Here is a 26,521-nt window from a genome sequence, read left to right as displayed (position 1 = left end):
TTGGCTATCCCTGCTATAGAAAATGGAGGCAACAGGCCCCCCAATTTTTGAAAGACCTTTTGGCTTCGGGGTTGGAAACAAGTTGGGTTCCCTTCTCAGTTTGCAGAGTGCTTTTGATATACCTCATCCTTTTGAGCACTTTTTTTTATGTAACCATTCATCCAGACCTGTATAAACCCATATCTTACCGTAATGTAGCACATAATAACATTGCACTTGTTCGTTTACTGGTATCAGCTTTACTTCACATTCCCTCAGAAATGCTCTTCTATGAGATTCACTCATAGCGGTCATCTCCTGTGAGGCTCTGTGGATTTCACATTCACCAGCACAAGCTCAGCTGCCCCACCCCCACATCCTGTTACACAGCACAGCTAGCAGCCACTTACATATACAGGTGAAATTTGAATATCGTGCAAAAGTTCATTTATTTCAGTAATGCAACTTAAAAGGTGAAACTAATATATTATGATATAGACTCATTACTAGAGATGAGCGAATTTCATATTTTGAAATTCGTTCACACTTCGTTTGGTGGTAAAAGGCGAATTGCGTTATGGATTCTGTTACCACGGACCATAACGCAATTCTATGACGGAATGCAATTCTATGACGGAATCCTCTAAAGGCATTCCGTTATTCATTCCGTCATAAAAGAAGTCTATGGGCTGCAAAATGGATCCGTCCCGTTTCCATTATGCAGGGGAGTCCTCCCCTGCATAACGGAAACAGGATGGCACTTTGCTCATCTCTACTCATTACATGCAAAGCGAAATATTTCAAGCCTTTATTTGGTATAATTTGGATGATTATGGCTTACAGCTTATGAAACCCCAAATTCACAATATCAGAAAATTAGACTATTACATGAAATCAATAAAAAAAAGGATGTTAAATAGATAAAAATGTAGGACCTCTGAAAAGTATAATCATGCATATATACTCAGTACTTGGTTTGGACCCCTTTGGCATCAATTACTGCCTCAATGCGGCGTGGCATGGATGCTATCAGCCTATGGCACTGCTAAGGTGTTATGGAAGACCAGGATGCTTCAACAGCAGCCTTCAGCTCTTCTGCATTGTTCGGTCTCATGTCTCATCTTTCTCTTGGCAATGCACCATAGATTCTCTATGGTGTTAAGGTTAGGAGAGTTTGCTGGCCAATCAATCACAGTAATTCCTTGGTCATTGAACCAGGTTTTGGTACTTTTGGCAGTGTGGGCAGGTGCCAAGTCCTGCTGGAAAATGAAGTCACCATCTCCATAAAGCACGTCTTCGGAAGAAAGCATGAAGTGCTCCAAAATCTCCTGGTAGAGGGCTGCGTTGACTCTGGACTTAATGAAGCACAGTGGACCAACACCAGTAGATGACATGGCTCCCCAAATCAACACAGACTGTGAAAACTTCACACTGAACTTTAAGCATCTTGCATTGTGTGCCTCTCTATTCTTCCTCCAGACTCTGGGTCCTTGGTTTCCGAATGAGATGCAAAAGTAGCTCTCATCAGAAAAGAGCACTTTGGACCACTGAGCAACAGACCAGTTCTTTTCTTCTTTAGCCCAGGTAAGACGCTTCTGACGTTTGTTGTTCAGGAGAGGCTTCACAAGAGGAATACGACATTTGAAGCCCATGTCCAGGATCTATCTGTGTGTGGTGGCTCTTGATGCACTAACTCCAGCCTCAGTCCACTCCTTGTAAAAGTCCCCAACACTTTTGAATGGCCTTTTCCTGACAATCCTCTGCAGGCTGCGGTCATCCCTGCTGCTTGTGCACCTTTTTCTTCCACACTTGTCCCTTCCACATAACTTTCTATTAGGCTTGGTTCACACCTGAGCGTATTCGGTATGCGCATTTTACAGGCGTTTTTATCAGGCGTTTTTAAGGCGTATTTTGGGGCATTTTTGTATTTAGGAAACGCTCGTAATACGTGCGTTTGTGTGATTGACAACAGAGGCATCCAATGAAAAACTGCCTTGAGGTGTCCAATGAAAAGACACTTATGGGGGATCTGTGGAGGACATAGTTATGGGGGGATCTGTGGTCTTATGGGGATCTGTGGAGGACACTGTTATGGGGGGGGATCTGTGGATGACGCACTGTTATGGGGATCTGTGGATGACGCACTGTTATGTGGGGGATCTGTGGAGGACACTTATGGGGGATCTGTGGAGGCCACTGTTATGGGGGATCTGTGGAGGCCACTGTTATGGGGGATCTGTGGAGGACACTGTTATGGGGGTTCTGTGGAGGACACTGTTATGGGGGATCTGTGGAGGACACTGTTATGGGGGATCTGTGGAGGACACTGTTATGGGGGATCTGTGGAGGACACTTATGGGGGATCTGTGGAGGACACTGTTATGGGGGACCTGTGGATGATGCTGTTATGGGGTGGATCTCTGGATGGCACTGTTATAGGGGATGTGTGCTATGTCACATAGGGCCATGAGGGGGGCCAGCATAAGACACACATATAGCATCTTATGCTGGTCCCCCTCATGGCCCTATGTGTCCCCTCATGTGTCCTAAACTGCGCACATAACTGGCTTTGTGTGTAAAGTATTTTACTACTGTCTGAAACGAGCTCTCTCCTATTGATAAAATGGCCAGCCTCTGTACTCTCTTTCACTCTGAATGCACTGCAGCCAGCGGGAGCGAGCAGGCCGGCCGGCGCGTGACTGACGTCACTTAGTAACGCTCCTGCTTCCTTAGTGGGAGGAGCGTTACTAAGTGACGTCAGTCACGCGCCAGCCGGCCTGCTTGCTGCCGCTCGCTGCAGTGCATTCAGAGAAAGTGAGTACAGAGGCAGCCAATTTTATCAATAGGACAGAGGCAGCCAATTTTATCAATAGGACAGAGGCAGCCAATTTTATCAATAGGACAGAGGCAGCCAATTTTATCAATAGGACAGAACTTGCCAGTAGTAAAATACTTGATATATCGTGCAGCAGGACGAAACGCGCGTACGTACGCGCGTTTTTTTTTACAAGAAACGCCCATTGTCGCACGTTCCCGCTGAAGTCTATGGGCGGGAACGCGCGACAATACGCCCCAAAGAAGCTCCTGTCCTTCTTGGGGCGTAGGGCGTTTTACAGCGCGTTCGTACGCGCTGTAAAACGCTCAGGTGAGAACCATTCCCATAGGGAATCATTGTTTCTTGCCTGTTGAGCGTTTTACAGCGCGTAGGAACGCGCTGTAAAACGCTCAGGTGTGAACCCAGCCTTAATGTGTTTTGATACAGCACTTTGGGAACATCCAACTTCTGTTGCAATTACCTTTTGAGGCTTTGCCTCCTTATGGAGGGTGTCAATGATGGTTTTCTGCACAACTGTCAGGTCAGCAGTCTTTCCCATGATTGTGATTCCTAGTGAACCAGACTGAGACAATTTAACCCCTTTAGGACCCTGCCAGTTTTCACCTTAAGGACCAGGCCATTTTTTGCAAATCTGACATGTGCCACTTTATGTGGTAATAACTTTAAAACGCTTTTACTTATCCAGGTTATTCTGAGATTGTTTTCTTGTCACATATTGTACTTCATGATAGTGGTAAAATTGAGTAAAAAAAAGAAATCATTTTTCTTTATTAAAATAAATATGAAATTTACCCAAAATTTGGAAAAAGTAGCAAATTTCAGTTTCTCTACTTTTATAATAGATAGTAATAACTCCAAAAATAGTTATTACTAGGGATGAGCGAACCCGAACTGTATAGTTCGGGTTCGTACCGAATTTTGGGGTGTCCGTGACCCGGACCCGAACCCGAACATTTTCGTAAAAGTCCGGGTTCGGTGTTCGGCGCTTTCTTGGCGCTTTTTGAAAGGCTGCAAATCAACAAGCGTCATACTACTTGCCCCAAGAGGCCATCACAGCCTTGCCTACTATTGGCATGGCTGTGATTGGCCAGTGCAGCATGTGACCCAGCCTCTATATAGGCTTGGGTCACGTAGCGCTGCACGTCACTCTGCTGATTCAAGCATAGGGAGAGGTTGCTGCTGCGACGTTAGGGCGAGATTAGGCAGATTAACTCCAAAAGACTTCATTCTGTGATCGATCTCCAGCTGTGGATCATTGAAGTGCTGATATTGAATTGCTCACTTTTTTTAGGCTGCCCAGAGCGTTTTTATATCACTTTTTTCTGGGGTGATCGGCGGCCATTTTGTGGCTTGTGGTGCGCCAGCACAAGCTACCACCAAGTGCATTTAACCATCAATAGTGTGGTTATTTTTTGCTATATCCTACATCAGCTGCAGGCTGAGCCTGTGTCACCCAAGTGCATTTAACCATCAACAGTGTGGTTATTTTTTGGCCATATACTACATCAGGTGCAGGCTGAGCCTGTGTCACCCAAGTGCATTTAACCATCAACAGTGTGGTTATTTTTTGCTATATCCTACATCAGGTGCAGGCTGAGCCTGTGTCACCCAAGTGCATTTAACCATCAACAGTGTGGTTATTTTTTGGCCATATACTACATCAGGGGCAAGTTGAGCCTGTCACCCAGCGCGTAAAAAATAGGCCTGACATTTCTATTCAACCAAATCTGTACTGTTTTAGCTGGTCAAATTATTTGTAGTGACCGTAAAAGCACAGTTTTTGTTCTGGGTTGAAAAACTATTCCCAAATTTGCCATTCTCATAAATAAGTAGTTTCTGCTATATCAGGCCTACTTTAAATCTATCCCAAAAAGGATATCTTAGATTCAAGGTGCTGATAGTGTCATTCTGAAAAACTTAACACACATGCTACCGTGCAGATACAAGTCTAATTCTGTGATTAAAGGTATATCTGTCACACAGCGCGTAAAAAATAGGCCTCACATTTATATTCAACCAAATCTGTCATTACTTGTGTGCCTGTATTAGTGTAATACGGTACCTAAATAGATAGCCAGACAGTGTTAGGTGTCTGTAAAAAAAGGCCTGAATTTTAATTCAATACATTGGCCCGAATAATATTTTTTTTATTGTGGTGAACGGTAACAATGAGGAAAACAACTAGTAAGGGACGCGGATGTGACATGGTCGTGGTGGTGTTAGTGGACCCTCTGGTGCTGGGAGAGGACGTGGCCGTTCTGCCACAGCCACACGTCCTAGTGTACCAACTACCTCAGGTCCCAGTAGCCGCCAGAATTTACAGGGATATTTGGTGTGGCCCAATTCCGTTCTAAGGATGGTAAGGCCTGAGCAAGTACAGGCATTAGTCAATTGGGTGGCCGACAGTGCATCCAGCACGTTCACATTATCTCCCACCCAGTCTTCTGCAGAAAGCGCACAGATGGCGCATGAAAACCAAGCCCATCAGTCTGTCACATAACCCCCATGCATATCAGGGAAACTGTCTGAGCCTCAAGTTATGCAGCAGTCTCTTATGCTGTTTGAAGACTCTGCTGCCAGGGTTTCCCAAGGGCATCCACCTAGCCCTTACCCAGGGGTGGAAGAGATAGAATGCACTAACGCACAACCACTTATGTTTCCTGATGATGAGGACATGGTAATACCACCTCAGCACGTCTCTGATGATGACGAAACACAGGTGCCAACTGCTGCGTCTTTCTGCAGTGTGCAGACTGAACAGGAGGTCAGGGATCAAGACTGGGTGGAAGATGATGCAGGGGACGATGAGGTCCTAGACCCCACATGGAATGAAGGTCGTGCCACTGACTTTCACAGTTCAGAGGAAGAGGCAGTGGTGAGACCGAGCCAACAGCGTAGCAAAAGAGGGAGCAGTGGGCAAAATCAGAACACCCGCCGCCAAGAGACTCCGCCTGCTACTGACCGCCGCCATCTGGGACCGAGCACCCCAAAGGCAGCTTCAAGGAGTTCCCTGGCATGGCACTTCTTCAAACAATGTGCTGACGACAAGACCCGAGTGGTTTGCACGCTGTGCCATCAGAGCCTGAAGCGAGGCATTAACGTTCTGAACCTCAGCACAACCTGCATGACCAGGCACCTGCATGCAAAGCATGAACTGCAGTGAAGTAAACACCTTAAAAACAAAGAAGTCACTCAGGCTCCCCCTGCTACCTCTTCTGCTGCTGCCGCCGCGGCCTCTTCCTCCGCCTCTGGAGAAACGTTGGCACCTGCCGCCCAGCAAACATGGGATGTACCACCAACACCACCACCTGCATCACCAAGCATCTCAACCATGTCACACGGCAGCGTTCAGCTCTCCATCTCACAAACATTTTAAAGAAAGCGTAAATTCCCACCTAGCCACCCTCGATCCCTGGCCCTGAATGCCAGCATTTCTAAACTACTGGCCTATGAAATTCTGTCATTTAGGCTGGTGGACACACACAGCTTCAAACAGCTCATGTCGCTTGTTGTCCCACAGTATGTTGTTCCCAGCCGGCATTACTTCTCCAAGAGAGCCGTTCCTTCCCTGCACAACCAAGTGTCCGATAAAATCAAGTGTGCACTGCGCAACGCCATCTGTGGCAAGGTACACCTAACCACAGATACGTGGACCAGTAAGCACGGCCAGGGACGCTATATCTCCCTAACTGCACACTGGGTAAATGTAGTGGCGGCTGGGCCCCAGGCGGAGAGCTGTTTGGCGCACGTCCTTCCGCCGCCAAGGATCGCAGGGCAACATCCTTTGCCTCCTGTCTCCTCCTCCTCCTACTCAGCTTCCTCCTCCTCTTCTTCCACCTGCTCATCCAGTCAGCCACACACCTTCACCACCAACTTCAGCACAGCCCGGGGTAAACGTCAGCAGGCCGTTCTGAAACTCATATGTTTGGGGGACAGGCCCCACACCGCACAGGAGTTGTGGCGGGGTATACAACAACAGACCGACGAGTGGTTGCTGCCGGTGAGCCTCAAGCCCGGCCTGGTGGTGTGCGATAATGGGCGAAATCTCGTTGCAGCTCTGGGACTAGCCGGTTTGACGCACATCCCTTGCCTGGCGCATGTGCTGAATTTGGTGGTGCAGAAGTTCATTCACAACTACCCCGACATGTCAGAGCTGCTGCATAAAGTGCGGGCCGTCTGTTCGCGCTTCCGGCGTTCACACCCTGCCGCTGCTCGCCTGTCTGCGCTACAGCGTAACTTCGGCCTTCCCGCTCACCGCCTCATATGCGACGTTCCCACCAGGTGGAACTCCACCTTGCACATGCTGGACAGACTGTGCGAGCAGCAGCAGGCCATAGTGGAGTTTCAGCTGCAGCACGCATGGGTCAGTCGCACTGCGGATCAGACCCACTTCACCACCAATGACTGGGCCTCCATGCGAGACCTGTGTGCCCCGTTGCGCTGTTTCGAGTACTCCACCAACATGGCCAGTGGCGATGACGCCGTTATCAGCGTTACAATGCCACTTCTATGTCTCCTTAAGAAAACACTTAGGGCGATGATGGAAGAGGAGATGGCCCAGGAGGAAGAGGGGTCATTTTTAGCACTTTCAGGCCAGTCTCTTCGAAGTGACTCAGAGGGAGGTTTTTTGCAACAGCAGAGGCCAGGTACAAATGTGGCCAGACAGGGCCCACTACTGGAGGACGAGGATGAGGAGGAGGTGGAGGAGGATGAGGATGAAGCATGTTCACAGCGGCGTGGCACCCAAAGCAGCTCGGGCCCATCACTAGTGCGTGGCTGGGGGGAAACACAGGACGATGACGATACGCCTCCCACAGAGGACAGCTTGTCCTTACCTCTGGGCAGCCTGGCACACATGAGCGACTACATGCTGAAGTGCCTGCGCAACGACAGCAGAGTTGCCCACATTTTAACGTGTGCGGACTACTGGGTTGCCACCCTGCTGGATCCCCGGTACAAAGACAATGTGCCCACCTTACTTCCTACACTGGAGCGTGATAGGAAGATGCGCGAGTACAAGCGCACGTTGGTAGACGCGCTACTGAGAGCATTCCCAAATGTCACAGGGGAACCAGTGGAAGCCCAAGGCGAAGGCAGAGGAGGAGCAAGAGTTCGCCAACGCAGCTGTGTCACGGCCAGCTCCTCTGAGGGCAGGGTTAGCATGGCAGAGATGTGGAAAAGTTTTGTCACCACGCCACAGCTAACTGCACCACCACCTGATACGGAACGTGTTAGCAGGAGGCAACATTTCACTAACATGGTGGAACAGTACGTGTGCACACCCCTCCACGTACTGACTGATGGTTCGGCCCCATTCAACTTCTGGGTCTCCAAATTGTCCACGTGGCCAGAGCTAGCCTTTTATGCCTTGGAGGTGCTGGCCTGCCCGGCGGCCAGCGTTTTGTCTGAACGTGTATTCAGCACGGCAGGGGGCGTCATTACAGACAAACGCAGCCGCCTGTCTACAGCCAATGTGGACAAGCTGACGTTCATAAAAATGAACCAGGCATGGATCCCACAGGACCTGTCCATCCCTTGTGCAGATTAGATATTAACTACCTCCCCTTAACAATATATTATTCTACTCCAGGGCACTTCCTCATTGAATCCTATTTTTATTTTCATTTTACCATTATATTGCGGGGCAACCCAAAGTTGAATGAACCTCTCCTCTGTCTGGGTGCCGGGGCTTAAATGTGTGACAGTGGCCTGTTCCAGTGGTGGGTGACGTGAAGCCTGATTCTCTGCTATGACATGAAGACTGATTCTGTGCTGACATGAAGCCAGATTCTCTGTTACGGGACCTCTCTCCTCTGTCTGGGTGCCGGGGCCTAAATATGTGACAGTGGCCTGTTCCAGTGGTGGGTGACGTGAAGCCTGATTCTCTGCTATGACATGAAGACTGATTCTCTGCTGACATGAAGCCTGAATCTCTGTTATGGGACCTCTCTCCTCTGCCTGGGTGCCTGGGCCTAAATATGTGACAGTGGCCTGTTCCAGTGGTGGGTGACGTGAAGCCTGATTCTCTGCTATGACATGAAGACTGATTCTCTGCTGACATGAAGCCTGAATCTCTGTTATGGGACCTCTCTCCTCTGCCTGGGTGCCTGGGCCTAAATATGTGACAGTGGCCTGTTCCAGTGGTGGGTGACGTGAAGCCTGATTCTCTGCTATGACATGAAGACTGATTCTCTGCTGACATGAAGCCTGAATCTCTGTTATGGGACCTCTCTCCTCTGCCTGGGTGCCTGGGCCTAAATATGTGACAGTGGCCTGTTCCAGTGGTGGGTGACGTGAAGCCTGATTCTCTGCTATGACATGAAGACTGATTCTCTGCTGACATGAAGCCTGATTCTCTGTTATGGGACCTCTCTCCTCTGCCTGGGCCTAAATATGTGACAGTGGCCTGTTCCAGTGGTGGGTGACGTGAATCCTGATTCTCTGCTATGACATGAAGACTGATTCTCTGCTGACATGAAGCCTGAATCTCTGTTATGGGACCTCTCTCCTCTGCCTGGGTGCCTGGGCCTAAATATGTGACAGTGGCCTGTTCCAATGGTGGGTGACGTGAAGCCTGATTCTCTGCTATGACATGCAGACTGATTCTCTGCTGACATGAAGCCAGATTCTCTGTTACGGGACCTCTCTCCTCTGTCTGGGTGCCTGGGCCTAAATATCTGACAATGGACTGTTCCAGTGTTGGGTGACGTAAAGCATGATTCTCTGCTATGACATGCAGACTGATTCTCTGCTGACATGAAGCTAGATTCTCTGTTACGGGACCTCTCTCCTCTGCCTGGGTGCCGGGGCCTAAATATATGACACTGGACTGTTACAGTGGTGGGTGACGTGAAGCCAGATTCTCTGCTATGGCATGAAGACTGATTCTCTGCTGATGTGAAGCTAGATTCTCTGCTATGGGACCTCTCTCCAATTGATATTGGTTTATTTTTATATATTTTTATATTTTATTTTAATTCATTTCCCTATCCACATTTGTTTGCAGGGGATTTACCTACATGTTGCTGCCTTTTGCAGCCCTCTAGCTCTTTCCTGGGCTGTTTTACAGCCTTTTTAGTGCCGAAAAGTTTGGGTCCCTATTGACTTCAATGGGGTTCGGGACGAAGTTCGGGTCGGGTTCGGATTCTCGAACCCGAACATCCAGGTGTTCGCTCAACTCTAGTTATTACTTTACATTCCCCATATCTCTACTTCATGTTTGGATCATTTTGTGAATGCCATTTTATTTTTTGGGGACGTTAGAAGGCTTAGAAGTTTGGAAGCAAATCTTGAAATTTTTCTGAAAATTTCCAAAACCCGCTTTTTAAGGACCAGTTCAGGTCTGAGGCTTACATAATAGAAACCACCTCGACATGCTGGGAGCTGTAGTTCTCTCCTCTTATACCTCCTCCCTTCCTCTGATATCCCATAATTACAGACTGGACATTTTGGGAGTTGTAGTCCTCTCCCCTTATACATCCCTGTAATCTCTCTTGATGCTGGTGGTATATAAAATATGCTTTCCATTCTGTGTGTTGTATTGTCACCCACTGTCCCAGATATGGTATCCTCCTTTTGGAAGTTATGAAAGTGATCACCCTAACCTGTTATATAATGTATGCAATACATGTAGGGTTACCACTTTTCCCAGCAGATTATCGGTAATACTGGCTAGGCCAGTGGTTTGCCAGGCAGCTGCCAACCCTAGTGGAGACCCGGCACCCCACCAAATAGCCGTTTTCGGCAGCCTGGAATCAAAACAGTGGATGGAGCCGAAAGCAAAAGGCTCCATCAACTGTGCAGTGGCCTTGAAGTTGCCACCATATTGCAGCTTTTAATGGGGTGGTGCTGCCCCTTTAAATTATTTCATCCATGCTTTCAGTGTAATAGCCGGTGCAGATGGAGCCCAGCAGTCATGTATGATGTCTTTCCTCTGTTAACTGTCTTCTTGTGTCTGATGTGGAAAGGGGCCCAGCACCAATCAGGGATGTGGCTGGTGATCAGTCAGATGTCTAGGCTCAGTCAAGGAGAGAAGACAGCAAGAGGCAGTTGAGGGGAAGATGACAGTTGGGAGGAGGGAAGAGTGTGTCTAATGGCCTCGATAGCGCACAGGGAGCCAACCGTCTAGAAATTCCTGGACAGTCCGTAAAAATAGAGAACTTTTTTGCAGTGTCCGTGAAAAAAATTTGAATTTTTTTGGAGGTTGGTGGCACTTTAGAAGGTGACTGATTGTAATTCTCATCATTTTAGACTTCACAGTAAACAATGATAATGTTTTCAGTATTAGTTTCTGATCTATAGACATGTATTACCTATAATCTTTATAGTTTTCCAATTTGTCCGTAAAATTTTTTGACTTTCCGTGATTTTTGGATAAATTATCCAGAAAAAAATAAAAATTTAGGTTGGCAACCCTGATAGAGCGGCCCTGACAAAAGAGCCCTGATCCATGTGCTCCACCCTATCTTGTTAGCGTGAGTTGTTAGAAACAGAGTGCCCTCAGGGCGAGATATGTAACTATAGGGCCATGTGCCTTAGGCCTATTGCACACGACCGTATGGCTTTTTCAGTGTTTTGCGATCCGTTTTTCACGGATCCGTTGTTCCGTTTTTTGTTTCCGTTGTGTTTCCGTTTCTGTTCCGTTTTTCCGTTCCGTTTTTCCGTATGGCATATACAGTATACAGTAATTACATAGATAAAATTGGGCTGGGCATAACATTTTCAATTGATGGTTCAGCAAAAAACGGAACGGAAACGGAAGACATACGGATGCATTTCCGTATGTGTTCCGTTTTTTTGCGGACCCATTGACTTGAATGGAGCCACGGACTGTGATTTGCGGGCAATAATAGGACATGTTCTATGTTAAAACGGAACGGAAAAACGGAAATACGGAAACGGAATGCATACGGAGTACATTCCGTTTTTTTTGCGGACCCATTGAAATGAATGGTTCCGTATACAGACCGTATACGGAACGCAAAAAACGTCCAGTAAACGGGAAAAAAAAACGTCCGTGTGCAATAGGCCTTAGTGAAAGACTGACACCATCAATCTGTCCACCTGATAGATTGTTCAGTTGCCTATACTAGCAGCCACCAAGCTTATAATAGCAAAGTGACCATCAAGCTTTGTGCCAAATAGTGACTGTAACGGCTAAGCACTGCACCTCCTGCTCGAATAAAGTCAAGATGCCAGTGTCTGTTTCATGGCTGCGCCATACTCAAGTGGGTCCCTCGATAGGGTTGAGGGTCACATATAAAACTGACCGGACAATGCTGTTAGTCTGTTCATTTACATTGGTAGCTCTGCAAGGGGTTCAATACGAGCCACTGGTCCGGGGGCTTGTTGTCGGCAGTCTTGTCAGTAACAGAACAAACCTGCTTACCCAAAGCAGAAAACCCTGCGATCGTCAGGGGGGACAATATAAATACTGCGGTTATCCAAAATGGAGTATATTGACACAGTGTGGTCAGTAAGCGGTTAAGGGCATATGCAGTAAGGCACATTGACAGTCACTAAAGGGTTAACCCTTCAGAACACTGCCATGAATATTAGTCATAGACACCTGTGACATCACAAGCACGTGTGTCATAAGGGAAGAGCCCTTGTAAAAAGCGGGTGAGCGGCCATATTTGGTGCCGTACTTCATGGCCTGAGGACCTTGAGCTTGACTACCCCCGCCCACTGTACCTTGACGAAATTTGGAGGTTCTAGCAGGAAGCCCATCGCCCAATGGGAGGAAAGGGACATCCGCTTAGCCAACCAGATCAGCCCGGCTGCTGCACCCCTCCCCTTCCCCCCCCTTATTATTTATGTTGCAGCCACATAGTGGCATTACCCTCTAAGCCCAAGGGAAGGGCAGCCCTTCAGCCATGGTTCCCTAGAGGTTTCCTCCACAGGGGGTTTTCCTCTCCTGAGTGCTGGAGGGCGACTCTCCGTGAGTCGGGGGTTTGCCATTTTTAATATTTTGAATAAACAATTTGGCCATTTATCCCCAATTAATGTGTTCTGTGTCTTTATTTGTGTCTTTAATTTGCGTACTTTGGTTTCAGGGGTGCATGCATGATTTTCTCAGAGAAGAGCTTAAAGGGGTATTCCCATCTGGGACATATATGGCATATATTGATAGGATGTGCTATAAAATGTCCTATAGGTGGGGGTCCCACCTCTGGGACCCCCTCATATGTCCAGAACAGGGGTCCGAAGCGAAAGGAGAGCACATTGTGCATGCGTGGCGTCCTCTCCATTTATTGCTATGGAAGTTCCAGAAATAGCGAGCACACTTGGTAGTTTTCTGAAGTCCTATAGCAGCGAATGGAGAACAAGCAACACCAGCTGAGCGCTGGTTTGGCTATTTTCAGGAGTCCCATAGTGGTGAATGGAGAATTCACCACTATGGGACTCCTGAAAATAGCCAAACCAGCGCTCAGCTATTTTCCAAAATTCCATAGAAGTGAATGAAGGGTGGCCGCACATGCGTGACTTGCTGTCTGTACACTTTGGGGGCCCCATCCTATAGATATTCCATAAATGTTCCAGATGGGAATACCCCTTAAAGTGAAATTCATTTTGAAATAACCAAGTTAGCAGAGGGTTGCTAGGACTCAGCAGTGTTAGGAGTTAGCATTGTTGCGCAGAATAAGAGCAGTCGCTGGCGAAGCCGAGGGTCAACGACTGTTCAGGTGAACACTGTGGGTGAATAGATCAAAATTCTCTGCCAATTTTATGGTGTTGAAAAGATGCAAATTTAGGGTCTATTCACACGACTAAGTGTTTTGCGGTCCGCAAATTGCAGATCCACAAAACACGGGTACCGGCTGTATGAGTTCCAGTTCAGCCCTATGATAGAAATGCCTATTCTTGTCCGCGATTGTGGACAAGAATAGGACATGCTCTATCTTTTTTGCGGTGCTGCGGAATGGAGTTGTGGACGCAGACTTTTGCGGCCCCACTGAAATGAATGGGTCCCAGAAATACGGTTGTGGACCCTTAGTCGCATATCCCATCCACAGTGATGCCAGGGGTGATAGCTCCAGTGCCCCCAAACTACTAGCCACTGTACCCCCATAGTTGAAAACCACTGTGTCGCCAAACTGCTAGCCACTGAGTCTCCATAAGTGAAATCCACACTGCCCCTACAACCCCAAGTAATACTGTTAAAGGGGTTATCCCATCATTAATATAAAACATGAAAATCAGACATCATATAGTACATGACAATCTCTTGCAAAGCTAGAACTAGCCCTGCACCTCACATGGATCCAGTATCTAACCATTCATTGCTCCAATTGTTCTGCTAGTTTCTCTTCAGGCTGGCACCTCAGGGGGCATGTCCTTTCTCAGGGGGTGTGTCCATTCTGTTGCAGCGCTCTCTCTCTCTCTATCACAGCACAGTAGGCAGTTGAGGGATGAAACTGAACATGTGTGGCCATCTCAGTGAACCAGACAAAGAAATAAGAAAAAAACTAACAGCAGGTGGCCCTATAGAGATCCATTTTATTGAATAACAGGTGCTGGTTTGAAAACCGTAGAATATTTTTTGTGGGACAACACCTTCAACATAGGAGCTATCCACACTAATGCCAAAAGGTGACAACCAAAGAGTGACCATACGTCCTCTTTTTTCCCAGACATGTCCCCTTTCTGTATACTAAAAAAATTCTCCAGCCAGAATTTATATTTGAACAAAAATGTCTGGGATTCTCAAGGGGGACACGGCTGGGAGTGGGGGGACAGCAGGACAGACCCTATAATCTGCTTCAGTGCAAGAGCTAAAGGACCAGTGATGATGATCAGTCCAGGAGGAGAGAAGTGGGAAGGATCTGTGATGACGTAACCATCATATGATCAGTGCAGGTGGGGATGGAGCTCAGCAGTAGAGAAGTGGTGAGCCTGGGAAACCTTGGAAGTTGTAGTCCTCTCCTTCTTTCTTAATTGTCCTCTGATATAACAGAATGGACATGCTGGGAGCTGTAGTCCTCTCCAGTGTCAGACTGAGGTGCCTAAGGCCTACCAGTAAAATTCATTCTGGGGGCCAGTGCTCATTTGCATGCAAATATTACCCGTTCACACAGCGGTAGACAGCAGCAAGATGTTACAAGGCGGGTGCCTAGGAAATCAGGATACTAGATGGCCTGCCGCTATGCCTACAAGTCATCTCAGCCACCACATGCATCTGTAATAATAATCTATCCAGTTTTTATATGGACATAGGCTGGTTGAGATGGTGTATGCTGCCTATCTATATGTAGTGCAGTCACTCCACTGTGCCATGTGCCTGGTGTGCAGGGGGTGGAGGACTAGGGGCCTAGCTTGCTCGGGGCCCACCAGGGGATCCACCTGTACCTGAGGAGGTGCAGGTCATAGCAGTTGAATTCAGGAGGGCATGTGCGGTCGCTGGCTGGGCACATGAGTACTTAATTCTTATAGCATAAATTACTGTTAAGAGCTCATTATGCACCTGTTCAGAGGCAAAGAGGTGGACTTGGGTGGCCCCCTGGGGCATCGGCCACCAGCAAATTTCCCTGTAGGGTCTATGGCCAATCCTCCCCTGTTAACTCTGTATAGTCAGCTTCAAGCCACCAGTACATGGGTGCATGTTAACAAACAGATCTTCTGTGCAGATTTTCGTGCGGATTTCTCTGCATTTCCACACCAAATGCACAACAAAATCTGCATGTGTTACTTTTGATGCGGACTTAACCCTAGATCTCACCCTTTGCACGGCAATGGTTGAAATCTGAGCTAAAAATATGCAGAAACAATTGACATGCTACAGATTTCAAAATCTACAAAGCGGGTCAGTTTCCTCACGGAAGAAAATACTCAAAGTGTACATGAGATTTGTCAAATTTCATTCACTTTGCTGTTACTGTATTAGGCCTCATGCACACGACCGTTGTGTGCATCCGCGGCCGTTCTTCCGCTTTCCGTAGAATATACTAAAAGAACTGTGTACATGACTGCCCCCTGCTGCCTGGAAGGTGCTGCCAGGCAGCAGGAGGCAGACCCCCCCTCCCCCCTGTATTTAACTCATTGGTGGCCAGTGCGGCCGGTCCCCCCTCCCTTCCTTGTATTTAACACATTGGTGGCCAGTGCGGCCGGTCCCCCCACCCTAATTAAAATAACCGACCCCCCATCATTGGTGGCAGCGGAGAGTTCCGATTGGAGTCCCAGTTTAATCGCTGGGGCTCCGATCAGTTACCATGGCAGCCAAGACGCTACTGCAGTCCTGGCTGCCATGGTTACTTAGCAATTTTAGAAGCATTATACTTACCTGCGATGTCTGTGACCGGCCGGGCGCTCCACCTACTGGTAAGTGAAAGTTCTGTGCAGCGCATTGCTTATAGCACAGACCTGTCACTTACCAGTAGGAGGAGCGCCCGGCCGGTCACAGACATCGCAGGTAAGTATAATGCTTCTAAAATTGCTAAGTAACCATGGCAGCCAGGACGGCAGTAGTGTCTTGGTTGCCATGGTTACCGATCGGAGTCCCAGCGATTAAACTGGGACTCCGATCGGAACTCTCCGCTGCCACCAATGATGGGGGGTCGGTCATTTTAATTAGGGGGGGGGGACCGGCCGCACTGGCCACCAATGTGTTAAATACAAGGGAGGGAGGGGGGGCCGGCCGCACTGGCCACAAATGTGTTTAATACAAGGGAGGGAGGGGGGGCTGGCCGCACTGGCCACCAATGAGTTAAATACAGGGGAGGGAGGGGGGGCCGTAATGGCCACCAATGAGTTAAATACAGGGGGGGGAGGGAGGGGGGGGTCTGCCCCCTGCTGCCTGGCAGCACCTGCCAGGCAGCAGGGGGCAGTCATGTACACAGTTCTTTTAGTATATTCTAACTTGAAGCGTCCCCATCACCATGGGAACACCTCTGTGTTAGAATATACTGTCGGATCTGAGTTTCACATCTAACTCAAATCCAATGGTATATTCTAACATAGAGGCGTTCCCATGGTGATGGGGACGCTTCAAGTTAAAATATACCATCGGATTGGAGATGGTATAAACTCCGATCCGATGGTATAAAAGGGACTCCTGACTTTACATTGAAAGTCAATGGGGGACGGATCCGTTTGCAATTGCACCATATTGTGTCAACGTCAAACGGATCCGTCCCCATTGACTGGCATTGTAAGTCAGAACGGATCCGTTTGGCTCCGCACGGCCAGGCGGACACCAAAACGACTTTTTTTTCATGTCCGTGGATCCTCCAAAAATCAAGGAAGACCCACGGAAGAAAAAAAGGTCACGGATCACGGAACAACGGAAATCCATTTTGCGGACCGCAAAATGAAAACGGTCGGGTGCATGAGGCCTAAAACTGTAGTTTTTCCACACAAACTGCACGTAATCCGCACCGTGTGCAGGTAGAGTCATACCTGATAACTCTTAGGGCTCATGCACACGGCCATTGGCTCATGCCGGATAACGGCTGTTTGCGTTCCGCATTTTGAGGAACGGAACATCCTGCCCTCTGTAGAACTGTCCTATACTTGTCCACAAAATGGACTAGTATAGGACATGTTCTATATTTTTGCAGGGCTGCGGAATAGATATACGGATGCGGACAATACACGGCGTGCGGTCTGCATATTTTACAGCCCCACTGCAGATGCGGACCCGTTTGTGTGCATGAGGCCTAACAGGGAGGATTGCTTGGTTTTAAATACAGTAAATATTCTCATTATAAAGAGCTCACACACAGTGTATTTAGGAGCTAAACTACTGCGTTTTTTTTATTTAGTCTTTTGTGCCAAATCCAGAAGTGGATACACAAGGAATGAGAAATATAAAGGAAGGACTTCCTTTCTGCTGGATCCACTTCTGGTTTTGACTCAAAAACCTGCATGAAAAAACATGGTGGTGTTCTTCCAAAAAAATCTGCGTGTGAAACCACTGTAATGGGAACGCTTGTTCCCGATAATCTGCCCATCTAAAGGTGCAGCCAATTTCCAGATGAATGAGCGAAACGCTTGTTCATCAGGTGAAAAGTCATTCATGCAGGCAAGTAAATTATTGTTTCTGGGCAGCAGATTGTGGGGTCTAAACAGTGATCTGCTGCCCAGAAACAATGCAGCTGTACGAGGTGATCTCTGCATGTAATACCACCTTAAAAGGGGTTGTGTCATCTCAAACACTGGTGGCATATGCATGCTCCGTTCACTTTGCGGGCTCCATTTTAGGCCTCATGCACACGACCGTTGTTGTGGTCCGCATCCGAGCCTGCATTTTTGTGGCTCGGGTGCGGACCCATTCACTTCAATAGGGCCGCAAAAGATGCGAACAGCACTCAGTGTGCTGTCCGCATCCGTTGCTCCGTTCCGTGGCCCCGCAAAAAATATATAACCTTTCCTATTCTTGTCCGTTTTGCGGACAAGAATAGGCATTTCTATAATGGGCCGCCCGTTCCGTTCCACAAATTGCGGAACGCGCACGGACGCCATCCGTGTTTTGCGGATCCGCGATTTGTGGACCGCAAAACACACAACGGTCGTGTGCATGTAGCCTTAGGCGGTCTAGATATGCATCAGATTTATCACAGTGGCCCATCAAGGTCTATAGAAATTAGCTCTGCCTAGCCCCACATGAAGTTGTGGCTCAATGAAAAGAGGGTGTGATTTAGTTGTAAAGGAGCGTGAGCTAATATGGTACCATTTGCATCACAATAATGTTTAGGTAGGTGGTATAGATCAAAGTAACATCCACATAAATACCTGTCACGGATGTTCCCGTGACAGGTGGAAGGAGATCGGTGAGACTGGCAACATGTGGTTTGATCTGACAGGTTTCCCTGTGGGTCAATAGGCGTCTGTGTTGTTTCTGGTATGGCCACACCCCTTGCCTCAAGTGTTGCTAATGTGGTTATTTAACCCCTTCAGGACCCTGACATTTTTCACCTTAAGGACCAGGCCATTTTTTGCAAATCTAACATGTGTCATATGTGGTGTTAAATTTAAAACGCTTTTACTTATCCAAGCCATTCTGAGATAGTTTTCTCGTCACATATTGTACTTCATGACAGTGGTAAATTTGAGTCAAAATATTTCATTTATAAAAAAAATACCAAAATTTACCAAAAATTCTGAAAAATTAGCAATTTTCAAAAATTCTATTTCTCTGCTTTTAAAACAGATAGTTATACCTCGTAAAATAGTTATTAATTTACATTTCCATTATGTCTACTTTATGTCTGGATCATTTTGTAAATTACATTTTCTTTTTTTTGGGACGTTAGAAGGCTTAGAAGTTAGAAGCAAATCTTGAAATTTTTCAGAAAATTTCCAAAACCCACTTTTTAAGGACCAGTTCAGGTCTGAAGTCACTTTGTGAGGCTTACATAATAGAAATTTTAGAAACTACACCCCTCAAGGTATTCAAAGCTTATTTTACAAACTTTCTTAACCCTTTAGGTGTTCCACAAGAATTAAAGGAAAATGTAGATGAAATTTCAGAATTTCACTTTTTTGGCAGGTTTTCCATTTTAATCCATTTTTTCCAGTAGCAAAGCAAGGGTTAACAGCCAAACAAAAGTTAATATTTATGGCCCTGATTCTGTAGTTTACAGAAACACACATATGTGGTCGTAAGCTGCTGTATGGGCACATGCCAGGGCGCAGAAGGAAAGGAACGCAATATGGTTTAGAAGGCAGATTTCACTGGGATAATTTTAAGTTGCCATGTCACATTTGAAGACCCCCTGATGCACCTCTAGAGTAGAAACTCCCAAAAAATTACCCCATTTTGGAAACTACAGGATAAGGTGGCAGTTTTGTTGGTACTATTTTAGGGTACATATGATTTTTGGTTTCTCTATATTACACTTTTTGTGAGGCAAGGTAACAATAAATTGCTGTCTTAGCACTTTTTTTTTTTTTTGCCATTTACAATGTTCATCTGACAGGTTAGATCATTTGCTATTTTTATAGAGCAGGCTGTTACGGACTCGACAATACCAAATATGATTGGTTGTTTGTTTCAGTTTTACATAATAAAGCATTTTTGAAAAAAAAAGATTTTTTTTAGTGTCTCCATATTCTGAAATCCATAGGTTTTTTTTTATTTTTTGGGGCGACTTTCTTATGTAGGGGCTCATTTTTTGCGGGATGAGATGACGGTTAAATTGGTATGATTTTATTTATTTTTTTATGGTGTTCACCTGAGGGGTTAGGTCATGTGATATTTCTATAGAGCAGGTCCTTACGGATGTGGCAATACCTAATATGTATACTTTTTATTTATTTAAGTTTTACACAATAGTCTCCATAGTCTGAGAGCCATAGTTTTTAAATTTTTTGGGCAATTGTCTTGGGTAGGGTATCATTTTTGCGGGATAAGATGATGGTTTGATTGGCACTATTTTCGGGTGCATATGACTTTTTGATCGCTTGGTATCACACTTTTTGTGATGTAAGGTGACGAAAAATGGCTTTTTTGACACAGTTTATTATTATCTTATTTACGGTGTTCATATGAGGGGTTAGGTCATGTGGTATTTTTATAGAGCAGGTTGTTACGGACGCGGCAATACCTAATATGTCTACTTTTTTTTATTTTTTTACATTTAACACAATAAAAGCATTTTTAAAACCAAAGAAAATCATGTTTTAGTGTCTACATAGTTTGAGAGCCATATTTTTTTTATTTTTTGGGCGATTGTCTTAGGTAGGGGCTCATGTTTTGAGGGATGAAGTGATGGTTAGATTGGAACTATTTTAGGGGCATACGCCTTTTTGTTCGCTTGGTGTTGCACTTTTAGTCGATACAGACGCGGCAATACCCAATATGTCTACTTTTCTTTTTTTACAATTTTTTTTGCTTTATTTTGGGAAAAGGACGCTTTCTTTTTTTACTTGAAACTGAATTTTTTTAAAAAAAACTTTATTTTTGCTTATGAAATTCGTTCACACTTCGTTTGGTGTTAAAAGGTGAATTGCGTTATAGATTCCGTTACCACGGACCATAACGCAATTCTATGACGAAATGAATAATGGAATGCCTCTAAAGGCATTACGTAATAGAATTGCGTTATGGTCCGTGGTAACGGAATCCATAACGCAATTCACCTTTTACCACCAAATTAAATGTAAACGAATTTCAAAATATGAAATTCGCTCATCTCATATATTAGTTTCACCTTTTAACCCCTTAAGGACTCCGCCTCATTTCACCTTAAGGACCAGGCCATTTTTTGCAAATCTGACCAGTATCACTTTAAGTGCTGATAACTTTAAAACGCTTTGACTTATCCAGGCCATTCTGAGATTGTTTTTTTCCAAACATATTGTACTTCATGACACTGGTATAATGAAGTAAAAAAAAAAATCATTATTATTTATAAAAAAAATACCAAATTTACCAAAATCTTTTAAAAAATTGCAAATTTCCAAGTTTCAATTTCTCTACTTCTATAATACATAGTAATACCTCCAAAAATAGTTATTACTTTACATTCCCCATATGTCTACTTCATGTTTGGATCATTTTGGGAATGATATTTTATTTTTTGGGGATGTTACAAGGCTTAGAAGTTTAGAAGCAAATCTTGAAATTTTTCAGAAATTTTCAAAAACCCAATTTTTAGGGACTAGTTCAGGTCTGAAGTCACTTTTTGAGGCTTACATAATAGAAACCACCCAAGGAAACCCCTCAAGGTATTAAAAACTGATTTTACAAACTTTGTTAACCCTTTAGGTGTTCCACAAGAATTAATGGAAAATAGAGATACAATTTCAAAATTTCAAATTTTTGGCAGATTTTCAATTTTAATAATTTTTTTCCAGTTACAAAGCAAGGGTTAAACTCAACATTTATGGCCCTGATTCTGTCGTTTACAGAAACACCCCATATGTGGTCGTAAACCGCTGTACGGGCACACGGCAGGGCGCAGAAGGAAAGAAATGCCATACGGTTTTTGGAAGGCAGGTTTTGCTGAACTGGTTTTTTTGACACCATGAAGCCCCCCTGATGCACCCCTAGAGTAGAAACTCCAAAAAAGTGACCCCATTTTAGAAACTACGGGATAGGGTGGCTGTATTGTTGGTACTAGTTTAGGGTACATATGATTTTTGGTTGCTCTATATTACACTTTTTGTGAGGCAAGATAACAAGAAATATTTTTTGTTATTTACAATATTCATCTGACAGGTTAGATCATGTGATACTTTTATAGACCAGTTTGTCACGGATGCGGCGATACCTAATATGTATACTTTTTTTTTATTTATGTAAGTTTTACACAATGATTTCATTTTTGAAGCAAAAAAAAATCATGTTTTAGTGTTTCCATAGTCTGAGAGCCATAGTTTTTTCAGTTTTTGGGTCTCTTTTATGGTCTCTTTTTTTGCGGGATAAGATGTCTGTTTGATTGGCACTATTTTGGGTTGCATATGACTTTTTGATCGCTTGCTATTACACTTTTTGGGATGCAAGGTGGTTTATTTAGCACAGTTTTTATCTTTTATTTTTTACAGTGTTCATCTGAGAGGTTAGGTCATGATATTTTTATAGAGCTAGTCGATACGAACGCGGCGATACCAAATATTTTTTTTTATTTATGTAAGTTTTACACAATAACAGCTTTTTACAAACAAAAAAAATTATGTTTTAGTGTCTCCATATTCTGAGCCATAGTTTTTATTTTTTTTGGGTGATTGTCTCAGGTAGGGGCTCATTTTTTGTGGGATGAGGTGACGGTTAGATTGGTACTATTTTGGTGGGCAAACGCCTTTTTGATCGCTTACTGTTGTACTTTTTGTGATGTAAAGTGACAAAAAAATGGTTTATTTAGCACAGTTTTTATTTTTTATTTTTTACAGTGTTCATCTGAGGGGTTAGGTCATGTGATATGTTTATAGAGCCGGTCGATACGGACGTGGCGATACCTAATATGTATACTTATTTTTTCCCCCTATTTTTTACCAATTTTTTTTACTTTATTTGGGGAAAATTACGTTTTTGTTCATTTTTACTTGAAACTTTTAATTTTTTTGGGGGAAAAAACTTTTTTTTCACTTTATTTTTTGTCCCACTTTGGGACTTGAACTTTTGGGGGAATATTCCTTTACAATGCATTTCAATACTTCTGTATTGGAATGCATTGGCTGTATGAGTAATACTGTGTGTATTACTCATACAGCTTCCCGAGCCTGTCAGATCCACGGGGCTGGATCTCACAGGCTCTTCACCGGAAGGCAGCGCAGATGCCTCAGGAAGGCATCGCGCTGCCTTCCATGCCATCGGGTCCCCCCCACAGCCCCATGGGGACCCGATGGCACCGCCGCCGCACTATAGAAAGCCGCAAACCGCAGGTCTGAATTGACCTGCGGTTTGCGGCGATCGCAGACACAGGGGGGGGGGGGGGGGGGTCACGGGACCATTTAGCCTATGTGCCTGCTCAATGATTTGAGCAGGCATCATGTTCCGATCACCGCCCGCCGGGCGGCGTTGATCGGAACAACACATGACGTACCGGTACGTCATGTGTCCTTAAGGACTCGGGAAACATGCCGTACCTGTACGTCATGTGTCCCTAAGGGGTTAAGTTGCATTACTGAAATAAATGAACTTTGCACGATATTCTAATTTTTAGAGTTTCACCTGTAGGCTGCTGGAACTTGTAAGATTTCATTCCAATCCACAACATGGTGAGTCTTACTGTATGCTACAGCCTGTAATCAGCAGATCTATTTCTCACTTTCCTTTCTGTAGAAAGTCCATTATTTTTAGACACAATAGATATCTCTGCTGGTAACGTTAGTGCAACGATCTATAGTAAGAACCATGGCGTTATAAGCAAGATATACAGGTCCTTCTAAAAAAATTAGCATATTGTGATAAAGTTCATTATTTTCTGTAATGTACTGATAAACATTAGACTTTCATATATTTTAGATTCATTACACACAACTGAAGTAGTTCAAGCCTTTTCTTGTTTTAATATTGATGATTTTGGCATACAGCTCATGAAAACCCCAAATTCCTATCTCAAAAAATTAGCATATTTCATCCGACCAATAAAAGAAAAGTGTTTTTAATACAAAAAAAGTCAACCTTCAAATAATTAAGTTCAGTTATGCACTCAATACTTGGTCGGGAATCCTTTTGCAGAAATGACTGCTTCAATGCGGCGTGGCATGGAGGCAATCAGCCTGTGGCACTGCTGAGGTGTTATGGAGGCCCAGGATGCTTCGATAGCAGCCTTAAGCTCATCCAGAGTGTTGGGTCTTGCGTCTCTCAACTTTCTCTTCCCAATATCCCACAGATTCTCTATGGGGTTCAGGTCAGGAGAGTTGGCAGGCCAATTGAGCACAGTAATACCATGGTCAGTAAACCATTTACCAGTGGTTTTGGCACTGTGAGCAGGTGCCAGGTCGTGCTGAAAAATGAAATTTTCATCTCCATAAAGCTTTTCAGCAGATGGAAGCATGAAGTGCTCCAAAATCTCCTGATAGCTAGCTGCATTGACCCTGCCCTTGATAAAACACAGTGGACCAGCAGCTGACATGGCACCCCAGACCATCACTGACTGTGGGTACTTGACACTGGACTTCAGGCATTTTGGCATTTCCCTCTCCACAGTCTTCCTCCAGACTCTGGCACCTTGATTTCCGAATGACATCCAAAATTTGCTTTCATCCGAAAAAAGCTTCTCTGTAGCCCAGGTCAGGCACTTCTGCCGCTGTTTCTGGTTCAAAAGTGGCTTGACCTGGGGAATGCGGCACCTGTAGCCCATTTCCTGCACACGCCTGTACACGGTGGCTCTGGATGTTTCTACTCCAGACTCAGTCCACTGCTTCCGCAGGTCCCCCAAGGTCTGGAATCGGTCCTTCTCCACAATCTTCCTCAGGGTCCGGTCACCTCTTCTCGTTGTGCAGCGTTTTCTGCCACACTTTTTCCTTCCCACAGACTTCCCACTGAGGTGCCTTGATACAGCACTCTGGGAACAGCCTATTCGTTCAGAAATTTCTTTCTGTGTCTTACCCTCTTGCTTGAGGGTGTCAATGATGGCCTTCTGGACAGCAGTCAGGTCGGCAGTCTTACCCATGATTGTGGTTTTGAGTAATGAACCAGGCTGGAAGTTTTTAAAAGCCTCAGGAATTTTTTGCAGGTGTTTAGAGTTAATTAGTTGATTCAGATGATTAGGTTAATAGCTCGTTTAGAGAACCTTTTCATGATATGCTAATTTTTTGAGATAGGAATTTTGTGTTTTCATGAGCTGTATGCCAAAATCATCAATATTAAAACAAGAAAACTACTTGAACTACTTCAGTTGTGTGTAATGAATCTAAAATATATGAAAGTCTAATGTTTATCAGTACATTACAGAAAATAATGAACTTTATCACAATATGCTAATTTTTTGAGAAGGACCTGTAAATCTCATTACTGACAGCTCTCACTACCTGCACTCTCTTCTGAATACAGAATTGTGTGCAGTCCGCACAGTGAGCTGTCACTTGTCCCACAGAGATTAGTACAGTGTGACGACACACAATGCTATGTACACATATACACTCACCTAAAGAATTATTAGGAACACCATACTAATACGGTGTTGGACCCCCTTTTGCCTTCAGAACTGCCTTAATTCTATGTGGCATGGATTCAGCAAGGTGCTGATAGCATTCTTTAGAAATGTTGGCCCATATTGATAGGATAGCATCTTGCAGTTGATGGAGATTTGAGGGATGCACATCCAGGGCACGAAGCTCCCGTTCCACCACATCCCAAAGATGCTCTATTGGGTTGAGATCTGGTGACTGTGGGGGCCATTTTAGTACAGTGAACTCCAATGAAATGATTCGAGCTTTGTGACATAGTGCATTATCCTGCTGGAAGTAGCCATCAGAGGATGGATACATGTTCTCATTCTGTTTACGCCAAATTCGGACTCTACCATTTGAATGTCTCAACAGAAATCGAGACTCATCAGACCATGCAATATTTTTTCAGTCTTCAACAGTCCAATTTTGGTGAGCTCGTGCAAATTGTAGCCTCTTTTTCCTATTTGTAGTGGAGATGATTGGTACCCGGTGGGGTCTTCTGCTGTTGTAGCCGATCCGCCTCAAGGTTGTGCGTGTTGTGGCTTCACAAATGCTTTGCTGCATACCTCGGTTGTAACGAGTGGTTATTTCAGTCAACGTTGCTCTTCTATCAGCTTGAATCAGTCGGCCCATTCTCCTCTGACCTCTAGCATTCACAAGGCATTTTCGCCCACAGGACTGCCGCATACTGGATGTTATTCCCTTTTCACACCATTCTTTGTAAACCCTAGAAATGGTTGTGTGTGAAAATCCCAGTAACTGAGCAGATTACTGAAATACTCAGACCGACCCGTCTGGCACCAACAACCATGCCACGCTCAAAATTGCTTAAATCGCCTTTCTTTCCCATTCTGACATTTAGTTTGGAGTTCAGGAGATTGTCTTGACCAGGAGCACCTCCCTAAATGCATTGAAGCAACTGCCATGTGATTGGTTGACTAAATAATTGCATTATTGAGAAATAGAACAGGTGTTCCTAATAATTCTTTAGGTGAGTGTGTATATATATATATATATATATATATATATATATATATATATAATCTAATCTATATAATTTGGGTTATTCCTGCAGTATATAAATCTGAAGTATATAATTCACCCTGTGAGGCAAGGTAACAAAAAAATGGCTGTTCTGGCACAGTTTTT

At 45.0% G+C, this 26,521-nt stretch overlaps 1 protein-coding gene and 1 long non-coding RNA gene across 2 annotated transcripts in view; one reads left to right on the top strand and one right to left on the bottom strand.

Annotated features, from left to right (window-relative positions):
* CPM (carboxypeptidase M) overlaps positions 1-26,521 on the bottom strand; it is a 115,096-nt gene that overhangs the window by 22,184 nt on the left and 66,391 nt on the right. The gene's annotated exons all lie outside the window — the stretch shown is intronic.
* LOC120980578 lies at positions 1,452-24,548 on the top strand. Its single transcript, XR_005774550.1, has 3 exons — positions 1,452-1,541; positions 14,329-14,334; positions 24,475-24,548. It is a non-coding gene; the product is annotated as an uncharacterized LOC120980578 (long non-coding RNA).

Source organism: Bufo bufo, chromosome 1 (assembly GCF_905171765.1).
Source record: "Bufo bufo chromosome 1, aBufBuf1.1, whole genome shotgun sequence".
In the NCBI taxonomy this organism is placed as follows: Eukaryota; Metazoa; Chordata; class Amphibia; order Anura; family Bufonidae; genus Bufo; species Bufo bufo.
This window is presented reverse-complemented; position numbering and strand designations above follow the sequence as displayed.